Source organism: Pseudophryne corroboree, chromosome 5 (genome assembly GCF_028390025.1).
Source record: "Pseudophryne corroboree isolate aPseCor3 chromosome 5, aPseCor3.hap2, whole genome shotgun sequence".
NCBI lineage: Eukaryota > Metazoa > Chordata > Amphibia > Anura > Myobatrachidae > Pseudophryne > Pseudophryne corroboree.
This window is the reverse complement of record NC_086448.1, coordinates 683,694,879-683,709,187: the sequence shown is the minus strand read 5'-3', so window position 1 is coordinate 683,709,187 and position 14,309 is coordinate 683,694,879. Positions and strand designations below refer to the sequence as shown.

General features: G+C 44.9%; 1 long non-coding RNA gene across 1 annotated transcript; it reads right to left on the bottom strand.

Moving 5' to 3' along the window:
• Positions 1-544: 544 nt before the first annotated feature.
• On the bottom strand, positions 545-1,335 carry LOC134929329 (uncharacterized). The gene is made up of 3 exons (XR_010178477.1): positions 1,045-1,335; positions 853-971; positions 545-624 (listed from the first exon to the last, which is right to left on the bottom strand). It is a non-coding gene; the product is annotated as an uncharacterized LOC134929329 (long non-coding RNA).
• Between the last annotated feature and the right edge of the window lie 12,974 nt (positions 1,336-14,309).

Genomic DNA, 14,309 nt, shown 5'->3' with positions numbered 1-14,309 from the left:
GGTATAAGTAGGCGCCTCCAGAGCCGGATTAAGGCTATGGGGGGCCCGGGGCACTTCAAACAGCATGGCCCCTAACAAGGAAGCAGGTGAATTATTTATATACATATATAATTTATAACACCCATGGACGGCGGTACTTCGGTAATAAATCCACAAACTGCAAAACACTGCAACGTTTCGATGTATTAATTACATCGTCGTCAGGCACATGTGCCTGACGACATCGAAACGTTGCAGTATTCTGCAGTTTGTGGGTTTTGTTACCCAAGTGCCGCCGTCCATGGGTGTTGTATATGGGCTCATCAGTGTGAGTACCTCCAGAGGGCACTGGGACTTTACTTGTAGTTAATGGTTGTGCTGCCCGCAACCTGTATATATATATATATTACACATGCATATACAGTGTATGTTTACATCTATACACACGCACACACACACACACACATATATATATATATATACCACAACAACCACCTAGGTGGAAGGTGCACTCACGCCCAGAAATTAGTCTCTGAAGTCACTTGTAAATTCAGTATATTTTTATTCGGGTTCACTGTTGATGCCGTATTTCATCGACGTTTCGGTCCTTATGCGGACCTTTATCAAGATTGGCACTTAAATCACCTATACAATCAGAAACAGTTACAATTAATATGTATAAGAACCCAGATTTATTCAACACCAACACCACCAGTGCCTCCCAGGCCCTGAAGACTGTCACAAAAACCAGAAAACGTATTAAAAAGCTGTTTTTTTATATATGTAAAAAAGAGATACTTGGAAATAATCCACGTGTGATGGAAGAGACACCTCCACCATTAGGACTATCTGTTTAGATAGGCAAATGATTACCTGGACGGCAAGCCAGATCACTCAGATGTGTGGAATGGCCTTCAAAGTTGGCAACATGCCTGATCACATAATGAAGTTAAAAAGCCTATAACGTAGGGGAAGCTGCAAGGCGTAGTCACCTATTAGATAAATAACAGAGTAACTACACCATAAGAAAATACACTAACAACGTCATTTTGGAAAAGATCATACCTAGTTACATGTAGAAATAGCTCATGGCAGCTTGTGGGCTCTGTACATGTGTCAGACACTCAGTCTGTAAGGAGGCACAACAGGAAAAAATAATCACCAACCGTAATCATGTGTCAGAAGGGAGCTGCAGGAGAACCATACTCACTGCTCAAGTGTCCAGAGCCAAATGGAAGCTGCATAAAGTTCAGCCTCAGCTGAGCACTATTTAAGGATCAACCACAGGAAGTGCCAATTAAGGAGATTAGTATAAACCCAGTCTCTCATTAACTGATCACCTCTCAGATAACTAACTCAGACCAACTAGGAAAAAAGTTACAGGGTTCACAGGACAGGCAGTGGCTATCGCTAACGCACGGCTACTTAAATGAGTGTATTTTAACGATTTGGAAGGGCAACTGCCGGAGACGCGTCTTTTGCGTTCCACCGACCGGAACACCATGCGTTCCATTCCGCGGAAGAGGCGCTGGCCGGAAGTCTCTGCGTTCCACTCGCGGAAAGAACCGTAATTAGGCTTATCCACTGGCTAATGTTTAAAGGAGGTGTACAACCTAGAGGGGGGTGTTCTCAGAGAATGAACACTCCCCCAGGTGGAATCATCAATGTACAGGTTCACTCATAGCTCACAGGGACTCGGAGGTATACCGGAGGTCTCCTCACGTATAATCCTGGATTAACCTATGTGTAGCCTGTCAATCACCACAGAAGAAAAAGAGTGCAAATGTAAATAATGATCCATAATATGAAATGTCAAAAATGTCAAAAATGACATAAGAGGGCACCAGATCAAATGACCACAACTCACCCTACGCATACAAACTAACATATATCTGATCAACAAAGGCAAATTGAATACTGATGTGAGTGTAATATCTTTATAGTAATACATTGGTATAATGTAGTAAAAGATTTTAAATAATAAAAGGGAATAGTGGGTGGTGTGGTCATTGAAATTGGTGGACCCTCGTGACTAGTATAGGACCTGGGAAGGCTCCGGGAAACAACAGAAAAATATATATAAAAAACATAAGCAAGGACGTATAAATAACTGTCCTTACTTTCTTAATCTATATACATAAAAAGAACATACAAAAATGAAAAAAATAAAACATAGAACATATAAAACACAAATCGAAACCCAGCCTGTATGTGCTGATTGTATCACAGTGCCCTATGTCCCTGAAACATACAAAGTGTGTTCCAAGGTATCCAATCAACTATGGCAAAATAAAATTCTAAAGAAAAATATTAAGGGGGTTGGCCTCATTGAGGCCCTTTGGTGACACTGTATTGAGTTTGTGTATCCAAAAGCTTTCCTTCTGTTTAAGTAACAAGGTGCGATCGCCTCCACTAACAGGTGGCGGCACCCAGTCAATCAGCTGACACTTCAGGGCAGATACTTGATGTCTAACTGACAAAAAGTGCCGTGCTACCGGTTTGTCAGAAAAGCCCACATTGAGGGCCGTGTGTATGGATGACCGATGGTTTGCCATCCTGTCGCGAAAGGGACGCGCGGTTAGTCCGACATAACATAACCCACATGGGCACTTTAGAAGGTAGACGACATGATCCAGTCGACAGTGGAGATGATATCTGATAAAGATTTTTTTCCCTGTGTGTGGGTGATACAAAAAAGGACCAGTGATCATAGATCTGCACGTTGTGCACCCCCCGCAGGAAAAACTGCCAGGTTTGGCTTGCATAAGCTGGATTTGAGATGTGTTCTGTTCAGGGAAAATCGTGGGTCTCATTAGTAATTGCTTTAGGTTGGCCCCTCGTTTGTATGCAACCATAGGAGCAGGTGTTTTAAGAAAAGGCAAACTGTTGTCGGTGGCTATTATTGGCCAATGTTTCCGTAGGGCCTTTCTGGTTGCACTTGTGGAACCATCATACTGAGTGGAACAAATCATCCGATTGTTACGAATGGGGTTTTTAACCTGTTGTCCATGAAAAATGCTGTTCGCTTTATTGAGACAGCGAGTAAGTACACTGCTAGTGTACCCTCGCTCCAGAAAGCGAGAAGTGATCTCGTTACATTGTTGATCTTTGAGTGCTGCGTTGGAATTGATCCTCATGGCTCTGAGGTACTGGGATATGGGCAATCCTTCTTTGAGGGCTGGGGGATGATGGCTGCTAGCATGCAAGGTCAGATTGCGGTCAGTGGGTTTACGGTACAACGAGGTGTCCAGTCGGTCACCATTTCTGGTGATACTGACATCCAGGAAAGTGATGTTAGTGGCCGATACTGTGTATGTGAACTTGATAGGATTATCCAAAGCATTCAATTGGTTCACCATGTCAAGAAACTCAGACTCGGTGCCCTCCCACAGCAAGAAGACGTCATCAATGTACCGTTTAAAGAAGGCAATCTTGTGCCCATACCTAGGTAACAGGTACGTATGTTCATAGTGCGCCATGAACAGATTAGCGTAGGCGGGGGCCAAATTCGACCCCATCGCGGTTCCGGCGATTTGAAGAAAATAATCATTTTTATACATAAAGTGGTTGCACGTAAGAACCAATGAGGTCAGTTCCAACACAAACTCAGTGGGGTAATCTTTGCAGGGGCTGTTGGAAAGAAATTGACGTATAACATCCAAACCTAAGTGGTGTGGTATAACGGTATAAAGGGACCCCACATCCATAGTGGCCAGAAGAGTGCCTTCACTAAGATGGGTAAATGTCCGTAGATGTGTGAGGAAATCCCCAGTGTCCTTTAAATAGCTATCAGTTTTTAATACCAAAGGCTGTAGGATACTGTCAATAAAGACAGCAATTGGCTGTAACAGAGAGCCTTCCGCGGCAATAATGGGTCTGCCGGGAGGGTGAACTAATGTCTTATGAATTTTGGGCAGAGTGTATAGGATGGGACACCTGGGTGAATTGATGGTCAAATATTTTAATGTGTCTTCACTTATGTAGCCCTGCTCAAAACCTAACTTCAGAAATTGATCGATTTTAGATTTAATTTTAGGAACCGGATTGGTGGTTAATTTCTGATAGGTCATGTCATCTGCTAATTGTCGGTTGATCTCCATGTCATAGTCAGTCCAATCTTGGACGACTATTGCTCCTCCCTTATCCGCCGGGCGGATGACTATATGGGGAGAATCCTTTAAAGTTTTTAATGCTTTCCTCTCGGCTATGGACAGGTTATCAAACATCCTTTTGGGGGGTGAGCTCTCAGAGTCTCTTTGGACTAACCGTAAATAAGTTTTGATGCTGGGATTGGAGGATGGAGGATCGAATGTCGATTTGGGTCTGAATTGAGGTATCTCTTTGTTAGTGGATTTGTTAGCAAAGAACTCCCGCAGACGGAGGGAGCGGCCAAATTTATACTGATCTATAGTTTGTTGGAATGAATTAATTCTGCATGTGGGGACGAAAGATAAACCTCGGGCAAGAAGTTTAGTTTCCGCTGGACTCAGTTCTACGCTAGATAGATTAAAGACATTGTCACCTACTGTCTCCTCCTCCCTCTTCTCTTGGTACCCCCCTCTCCTCGGGTGCGGTCTGTGCCGCTTCTGAGAACCCTGGAACGGGTAGAGGAGGCCTCTCCTCCTCGATCTAAAAAACGAGTGGAGTCGTTGTTCCCTTCGTAATAATCGGTGTCTGAGGTAGAGGCGGAGGAAACAAATTCATGGGCAAAAGGTTGGGCCCTTCGCCTAGTGTATTGTCTATTCTGACGTTCACTAGTATTGTTTCCAAGTAACCAGCGGTATACAGTATGCGTTTGGTAGTCGTTAGTTACAGTGGACAATTTTTTTCGTTTAAAAGAAATTAGATCACGTTTATAAGTGTCCACCTGTGTCTGTAGACGTTCGATCCAATTTTGGGTTTTGTCATTCTGCAGCACGGTGGTGTGAGATTTGATGGTAATATCCACTTCAGTAGATAATTTCTTTAACTCAATGCCAACTTCCTCCACTACCAGGGTCATGAGGTCAAGCGAACATTTGTTCAATACTCCACACCACCGGCTGCAGAAGACAGGGTTGTTTCTACCCAATGTTGGAACGTTAGAAATACGGAAACCCCGGGGGATTTGTTTTCTCCTGAGGTATTCCGACAAAAATTGACCATGTAAAGTCAAATCAACCTCTTTTTGTCTGTGTTTAAGCACTTTGTAAAACAAATCCACAGGGGTTTCGGCTGGTAAGGCCTCAAACTCTAATTTATCGAATAGTAATTTTTCAGTGTCCTCATCCGTAAATGAAACTATACCAGTTTCAGCTTTGGCCAGTAGGCCATCATCCAACAAATATACCCCGCTCTGAGTCATAACACTCTTTAGACTGGAAAACTCAAACAGGTATAGCAATTAGATTAATAACATACTAAACATGACAAACAAAACATGTAAGGTTCCCGGAAATAAAGGTGGTGATATATACATACACACACATATATTTACATACTGTGTATATATATATATATATATATATATATAGATCCAACAGACGGTAGCACTCACATCTTCATAATAAGCAAATGCTGGGGTGTCCACTCAAATACCAAGGTATTCAAATTTGTAGATAAGAATTCAAAGGGGGCACTCTCCAGGCTTTTTAATATACACAACTGTTTATTTATTTGTAATATACTTTACATGATCAGCATAATGGCAAAAATTGTCCTCAAGCGCTTTAGGCCCAGCATGGGCCTTCCTCAGGAGGCACTGCACATCAAAAACAACTTCCAACAAAGTAGAGCAGAAATCCAGACATCCAGCAGTGCCTGGAGAGTGCCCCCTCTGAATTCTTATCTATATATATATATATATATATATATACATATATGTACATATATATATGTATAAACATGCACACAAACACACATTACACATACACACCAAGCCATCACAACACAGAACTAAACATTCCAATTTAACAAAAAAAAACGGGGGGAAAAAAAACAATACAGCCAGCTTATTTTTTTCTCTGCTGCTGGCAGGCTGAAAGTGACAGGAGAGTGAGTGCTCGTTTATTCTTTCACGTACCCTCCGCTGGCGGCTCCACACAGTCCACACTTCTTCCATGCACTGCAGCCTGCGCGCCCAGCCAATGACTAAGCCGCAGGCTGCACCTTTACACTCCATTGGACAGCTGAGCCGTCGCTCAGCTGTCCTGTACTTCTGTACAATGTCGGCGCCGCGGCTGTTAGGTTGCCATGGCAACCTATGGAGAGCCGCCGGAAGCGCAGCGCCGCAGATCAGAGGTCCGATCTGTGTGCGGGCGCAGGGGGGCCCTTTTAGAAAGGGGGGCCTGGGGTACTAACCCCCAGGGCCCCCCCCTTAATCCGGCTCTGGGCGCCTCCTGCATGCATTGGTGATCCAGTGCTAGGACACAGCATCAGATCACCTGCAATTCCATCAGCTGGCTGAGTGACCTACAGTATGAGGTCATGCAAGCCGGCTTCTGCAGCTCCCTCCAAGAGGCCAGGAAATCTCAGCCAGAGGACATCAACTGATGTCTGCAGCTGTTCTGCTTTCGACATCGCAGGACCAGTACTGCACATGAGTAATACTGGTACTGCACCTGCGCAAAGTACTGAACATCGGCCCTTTGCAATATGTGTCCTAACAGTGGGGGTCATTCAGATCTAGTCGCTGCTGTGCGTTTTCGCACAGTGGGTGATCAGATCTGAACTGTGCATGCACTGCAATGTGCATGCGCAATGGATGGCTGCAACTGGGATCGCTGGTCAGCAACGGGATTGTGCAAAGGATCCATTCGCACGGGCGTTCGCAAGGAGATTGACAGGAAGAAGGCGCTTGTGGGTAGAAAGTGAAACTGACCGTTTTCAGGGAGTGTCCAGAAAAACACAGGCGGGACCAAGCGTTGGAAGGGAGGGTGTCTGACGTCAAATCCGGTCCCGAACAGCCTGATGTTATCGCAGCGGTTGAGTAAGTCCTGGGCTGTGCAGAGACTAAACAAAATAAGTTTGTACAGCTCTGCTACACGTGTGAATGCACACTAGCACAGCGAAAATACACTCCCCCTGTAGGCAGCGACTATCTGAACGCAGGACTGCAAAATTTGCTGCCTAGCTATCAGATCTGAATGACCCCCCGTGTCAGGAACTGAATCAGGCCCCATAAGACTAAGATGCAAAATAGAGGAAAAGTACAGAATTTAGGGTAAAAAGCAAAAGACAAGTATAATTGACCCGTGCTATGCTTCGTTATGCTTAATCTATGACTTTATACTAATTCTTCTGCTACAAGAAAATTGCCTAGTACACTATAAGCAAAGTAAGATGCAAAATGATTAAAAAGTAGCAAATTGAGCAATAAGTGTGCAACACGGGACTAGCTACTCGTGGGTCGTACCAGATGTCTCGCCATATGGCGCAGAAATGATAAGCAGACATCTGTAGTACTGCATAAAATGACCAGTGCTTTATAGATAAAGAATAATAACAATGGATCTGTACGCACAGGCTTTCTGACAGGTGTTTACTTCGTGTTGCATCAATTTTCAATGTTACCTGCAGCGTTCACAATCCATAAAATATAATGGAATTCTATGGGAATGCTCACTTAGCACCAGTGAGAGCACTACAGCCCACTATGCTGCTATGCATTAATGAACACATCTCACAGCTCCCCTGAAGCAAGGTCAAGTTACCTATGCTTCATCCATCGTGGTTTTCCAATGTCTACATAGTCTAATCATAATAACAATTATAATTGTCGGTGTATTCTACACATTTTACAACATTTTGAAGTTCTGCCACATTTCTATACATATGAAAGACAAAGGACACCACACATAAGGCCTAATTCAGAGATTGAAGCAGTGTCAATGTGTGGGGATCTGAGCAATCTGTTTTTGGACTGCTCACAAGCCAACTTAGATTACTGATGATGGTTGAAGTGAGGACTTGGGCGCATGGTGATTGACAGGCAGTGTGTGTTGCGATCGTTTTGTGGTACGTGTCTGAGCCTGTGACTGCGTCTATGTATGCACTTACTGTACAATGGCTTCTGCGGCTGACAATCTGAGCAACCATAGATTTTCTCAGATGATCGTTTATGTGACCGATGTAGGTCTGACGGTGCATCTTTCTATGCAAATGGCTGATATGACGCGCCTACGCGGGGTTTCTCAATAAAAACCTATAGGCTGCAGCATTAGTGTATTTTTGCAAATCTGCTGTGTGTGGAATCACAGTCGCGGTGGGATTGACTGCACCTCTGAATCAGGCCCAATGTCCTTCGGTTTTCTAGACGCTGCTGTTGTCCTTGTCATGAGTATATATATTCACAATATATTCACAAACAGGCTCACGCCCTAGTCTTCCTGTTATTTTGCAGCAGCTGGAGCATCATCCCTATGTCTGCATGCACCACACAAGCTGCTGCTGCTAGAGGCCAGGGAACCGGAACCATGTGTCCCAAGAGACAAATCTGAGCCACAGTAGCCAGTGAGTGGCTTGCTGTGTGGCCAGCTGCAGAAGCACAGAAGGCCTAGGGAGGAGGCATCACAGGGTGTAGTGAGCATGGACCGCATTCAGGGGCACTTTAAGAGAGGAGGAGGCCCGTGTTCAGCCTCCTCCGTTCGAGCCACCTCCTCTCTGCCTGGAGCACTGTAGAGTCTGAGCACTAGAGGGCTCAGACTCTACTGCGCATGCGCAGATCTCCGGGAAATTGGTGCAGCGCCCATTTTCCCAGTGATTTCTCTACTGTGCATGCACAGAACTTCGCAAAAATGGCCGCTGCTCCATTTTCACAGAGTTTTAACAGCGCCAGTGACATTGGCATGGGACTCCGGAGGGGTGAGTATTAAAAAATTTGGTGCAACCATTATAGATACGCCAGTGACCACAGTCTGTATGTTTAGGGAGTAGAGAGCAAGGACCTGGGGGGAGTGTGTAGGAAGCAGGAACCGCAGCATGAGGTGGGTGTGTATAGGGAGCAGGGACCATAAGGGATGTGTGTAGGGACTGCAGATGGTGTGTGTAGGGAGTAGGGAACAACGGCTGGGATCGGGAGTGTGTAGGAAACAGGCACTTCAGGGTGAGGTGTGTGTGTGTAGTGAGCTTGTACCGCAAGGGGGTCGGGGGGGACCAGGGACAGCAGGGTTGGCCCTTGTGTGTGTAGGAAGCAAGAGCCACATGTAATAAGATTTTAATTACCTACCGGTAAATCCTTTTCTCATAATCCGTAGAGGATACTGGGGTCCACATTAGTACCATGGGGTATAGACGGGTCCACTAAGCCATTGGCACTTTAAGAAATTGATAGTGTGGGCTGGCTTCTCCCTTTATGTCCCTACTACCAGACTCAGTCTAGGAAACTGTGCCCGAGGAGACGGACATACTTTGAGAGAAGGATATAAAAGGATAGTCATGAGATTCCGAACCAGCACACACAAACTAGAGGAAAGCCATGCTAACCAAACTTTAAACCAGGAACAGCAACAGCTGAACCAACAATACTTAACCAAGTAACAGTGCAGGAAGAAACGAAGCAATGGGCGGGCGCCCAGTATCCTCTATGGACTACGAGAAAAGGATTTACCGGTAGGTAATTAAAATCCTATTTTCTCTTACGTCCTAGATGATACTGGATCCACATTAGTACCATGGGGATGTACCAAAGCTCCCAAACCGGGTGGGAGAGTGCTGAGGTTCCTGCGGAACTGATTGACCAAACTGAAGATCCTCAGAGGCCAAAGTATCAAACTTGTAGAACTTAGTAAACGTGTTCGAACCTGACCAAGAAGCTGCTCGGCAGAGCTGTAAGGCCCAGACACCCCGGGCAGCCACCCAGGAAGAACCCACCAATCTAGTAGAGTGGGCCTGTACAGATTTTAGACACGGCAAACCAGCCATGGAATAAGCATACTGGATAGTAAGCCTGATCCAGTGTGCAATTGTCTGCTTTGAAGTAGGACACTAAATTTTATTGGGATCATAGAGAACAAACAGCGAGTCAGATTTTCTGTGACGCGCTGTCTGCTTCACATAGATCTTCAAAGCCCACACAACATCCAAGGACTTTGACGTAGCAGAGGTGTCGGTAACCACCGGAATCACAATAGGTTCGTTGATATGAAATGCAGACACCGCGGGGTATATTTACTAAAAATCGTGTTAAATCAAGGGGTCCCCCCTCCAAGCACCCAAGGACCAGGGGTGAAGCACGAGGCTATCCCCCCCATCCCTTGGGAGTGAATTGGGGGCTGATAACCTTTGATTAAAAAAAAGAATATTGTTTTTTGTGGTAGAACTACAAGTCTTAGCAAGCCTCCCCCGCAAGCTCGTACTTGGAGAACCACAAGTACCAGCATGCGAGGAAATAACGGGCCCGCTGGTACCTGTAGTTCTACAACAACAGAAAATACCCCCCAAGAAACAGACACACACCGTGAAAGTAAAATTTTATTTAGACACACTTACACAATCACATACTTACCTACCTCCAACGCTGAGATCCACGTCCACTTGTCCATGTAGAATCCACGGGGGACCTGTTAAAATATAATTATACTTACAACCAATCCAGTGTAGATCTGTCCTCTTCTTTCACAAAGTAATCCAGGGATTTGAATAAAATAAAAAAATGAAAACCCGATCCACGCATTTAAAGGGGTTCCATATTTACACATGGAACCCCTTTCCCCAAATGTCGGGACCTCCCGTGACTTCTGTCACTGAAGTTCTCACCAGCCAATCAGGGAGCGCCACGTCATGGCGCTCTCCTGATTGACAGGCTAGGAGTGCACAGCCAATCAGGAGGAGCGCACTGGCTAGAATTGAGCATAGCGCAGCTCCATTCTACCCAATGATGGGATCTTTGCGGTCTGCGGTAAACCGCAAAGTTAATTTGGGTCACCCACATGACGTGGCACTCCCTGACTGGCTGGTTGGACCTTCAGTAACAGAAGTCACGGGGGGGACCCAGCATTCGGGGAAAGGGGTTCCATGTGTAAACATGGAACCCCTTTAAGTGCGTGGATTGTGTTTTCGTTTTTTTTATTTTATTCAAGTCCCTGGATTACTTTGTGAAAGAAGAGGACAGATCTACACTGGATTGGTTATAACTTAGTAGAGATGAGCGGGTTCGGCTCTCAGAGAACCGAACCGTACCGAACTTCACCATTTGAGTCCAGTTCCGAGCCAGGCTCAGGATTTCCCGTCTGACTTGTAAACACGAACGAGGCAAAACGTCATCATCCCGCTGTCGGATTCTTGCAGGATTTGGATACCATATAAGGAGCACGCGTCACGCCCATTTTCACTACAGTCTCGGAGAGTGTAGTACGAGGACTTGTCTCCATCCTCAGTGTCTGTGTGGGGGCGGGAAAGTGGGCTGGCGAGTCTTGTGCTGTGTTGTGCTGCTCAGTCCTGTCCAGTGTAGTCAGTGTATTGTGCTGCATCAGTCCAGCCAGTCACAGTGTTGGTGTCCTCTGCTGCTATATGTCCCCAGTGCTGCTGGCTGCTGTATAAGTCCCTTGCATTTTTGCTGTGTTGTCTTGCATTAGACCAGGGGTAGTGTCTTGTGCTGCATCAGTCCAGTGACCAGTCACAGTGGTGGTGTCCTTTGCTGCCATATATCCAGTGTAGCTGTATAAGTCCCTTTTATTGGTGCTGTGTTGTCCTGTATTAGACCAGGGGAAGTGTCTTGTGTAGCATCAGTCCAGTGACCAGTCACAGTGGTGGTGTCCTCTGTTGCCATATATCCAGTGTAGCTGTATAAGTCCCTTTCAGTGGTGCTGTGTTGTCCTGCATTAGACCAGGGGAAGTGTCTTGTGCAATATCAGTCCAGTGACCGGTCACAGTGGTGTTGTCCTCTGCTGCCATATATCCAGTGTAACTGTATAAGTCCCTTTCAGTGGTACTGTGTTGTTCTGCATTAGACCAGGGGAAGTGTCTTGTTCAGCATCAGTCCAGTGACCAGTCACAGTGGTGGTGTCCTTTGCTGCCATATATCCAGTGTAGCTGTATAAGTGGGTGGTCTTCAGTATGCCGGCTGTCGGGATCCCTGCGCACAGTATACCGGCGCCGGAATCCCGACAGCCAGCATACCGACACTTATTTTCCCTCGTGGGGGTCCACGACCCCCCTGGAGGGAGAATAAAATAGCGTGTAGCGCGCCACCGTGCCAGCAGCGTGGTGAGCGCAGCGAGCCCGCAAGGGGCTCATTTGCGCTCACCACACTGTTGGTAAGCCGGCAGTCGGGCTCTGGGCACCGGTATGCTGGTCGCCAGGAGCCCGACCGCCGGCATACCATACCACACCCGTATAAGTCCCTTTCAATTGTGCTGTGTTGTCCTGCATTAGAGCAGGGGAAGTGTCTTGTGCAGCATCAGTCCAGTGACCAGTCACAGTGGTGGTGTCCTCTGCTGCCATATATCCAGTGTTACTGCCATATAATTCCCGTGATACTGGCGTATAATTCCCGTGATATTGCCGTATAATTCCCGTGATACTGGCGTATAATTCCTGTGACATTGACGTATAATTCTCGGAATACTGGCGTATAATTCCTGTGACATAGCCATATAATTCTCTGAATACTGGCATAAAATTCCTATGATATTGCCATATAATTCCTGTGATATTGCCGTATAATTCTCGGAATACTGGCGTATCATTCCTGTGATACTGCCATATAATTCCCGTGATACTGGCGTATAATTCCTGTGACATTGCCGTATAATTCCTGTGATATTGCCATATAAATTCTCGGAATACTGGCGTATAACTCCTGTGACATTGCCGTATAATTCTAGGGAATACTGGCGTATAATTCCTGTGATACTGCCATAAAATTCCTGTGATACTGGCGTATAATTACTGTGACATTGCCGTATAATTCCTGTGATATTGCCATATAATTCTAGGAACACTGGCGTATAATTCCTGTGATACTGCCATATCATTCCCGTGATACTGGCGTATAATTCCTGTGACATTGCCGTATAATTCCTGTGATATTGCCATATAATTCTCGGAATACTGGCGTATAATTTCTGTGATACTGCCATATAATTCCCGTGATACTGCCATATAATTCCTGTGACATTGCCGTATAATTCCTGTGATATTGCCATATAATTCTCAGAATACTGTCATATAATTCCTGTGATAATGCCATATAATTCCCGTGATACTGGCGTATAATTCCTGTGACATTGCCGTATAATTCTTGGAGTACTGGCGTATAATTCCTGTGATACTGCCGTATAATTCCTGTGACATTGCAGTATAATTGTCGGAATACTGGCGTATAATTCCTGTGACATAGCCATATAATTCTCTGAATACTGGCGTAAAATTCCTATGATATTGCCATATAATTCCTGTGATATTGCCGTATAATTGTCGGAATACTGGCGTATCATTCCTGTGATACTGCCATATAATTCCCGTGATACTGGCGTATAATTCCTGTGACATTGCCGTATAATTCCTGTGATATTGCCATATAAATTCTCTGAATACTGGCGTATAACTCCTGTGACATTGCCATATAATTCCCGTGATACCGCCATATAATTCCTGTGACATTGCCGTATAATTCCTGTGATATTGCCATATAATTCTCTGAATACTGGCATATAATTCCTGTGGTAATGCTATATAATTCCTGTGATACTGGTGTATAATTCCTGTGACATTGCCGTATAATTCTTGGCATACTGGCATATAATTCCTGTGATACTGCCGTATAATTCCTGTGAGATCGCCAAATAATTCTCGGAATACTGGCGTATAATTCCTGTGACATTGCCGTATAATTCTCGGAATACTGGCGTATAATTCCTGTGACATTATCGTATAAATCTCGGAATACTGGCGTATAATTCCTATGATATTGCCGTATAACTCTCGGACTATTAGCGTATAATTCCTATGATACTGCCTTATAATTCCCGTGACACTGGCGTATAATTCCTGTGACATTGCCGTATAATTCCTGTGATATTGTTATATAATTCTCGGAATACTGGCGTATAATTCCTGTGACATTGGCGTATAATTCTCGGAATACTTCTGTATAATTCCAGTTATCCTGCCGTATAATTCCATATAAATCCATATAATTCCGTATAAATCCAGTCCAGTGGTGCTGCCATATAAATTCAGTGGTGCTGTCCTGTGCTGTATATTATTTACTCCAAATAAAGGGGTTATTAATATTTAATAAAAATAATTTTTACAGGGTTTGCCCTGTGAGGTGTAGGGGTACGCTCTGTTGTGCCGCATATTGTGTTATATAACTCCAGAAAAATAATGGATAACAAACATTTGGAGGA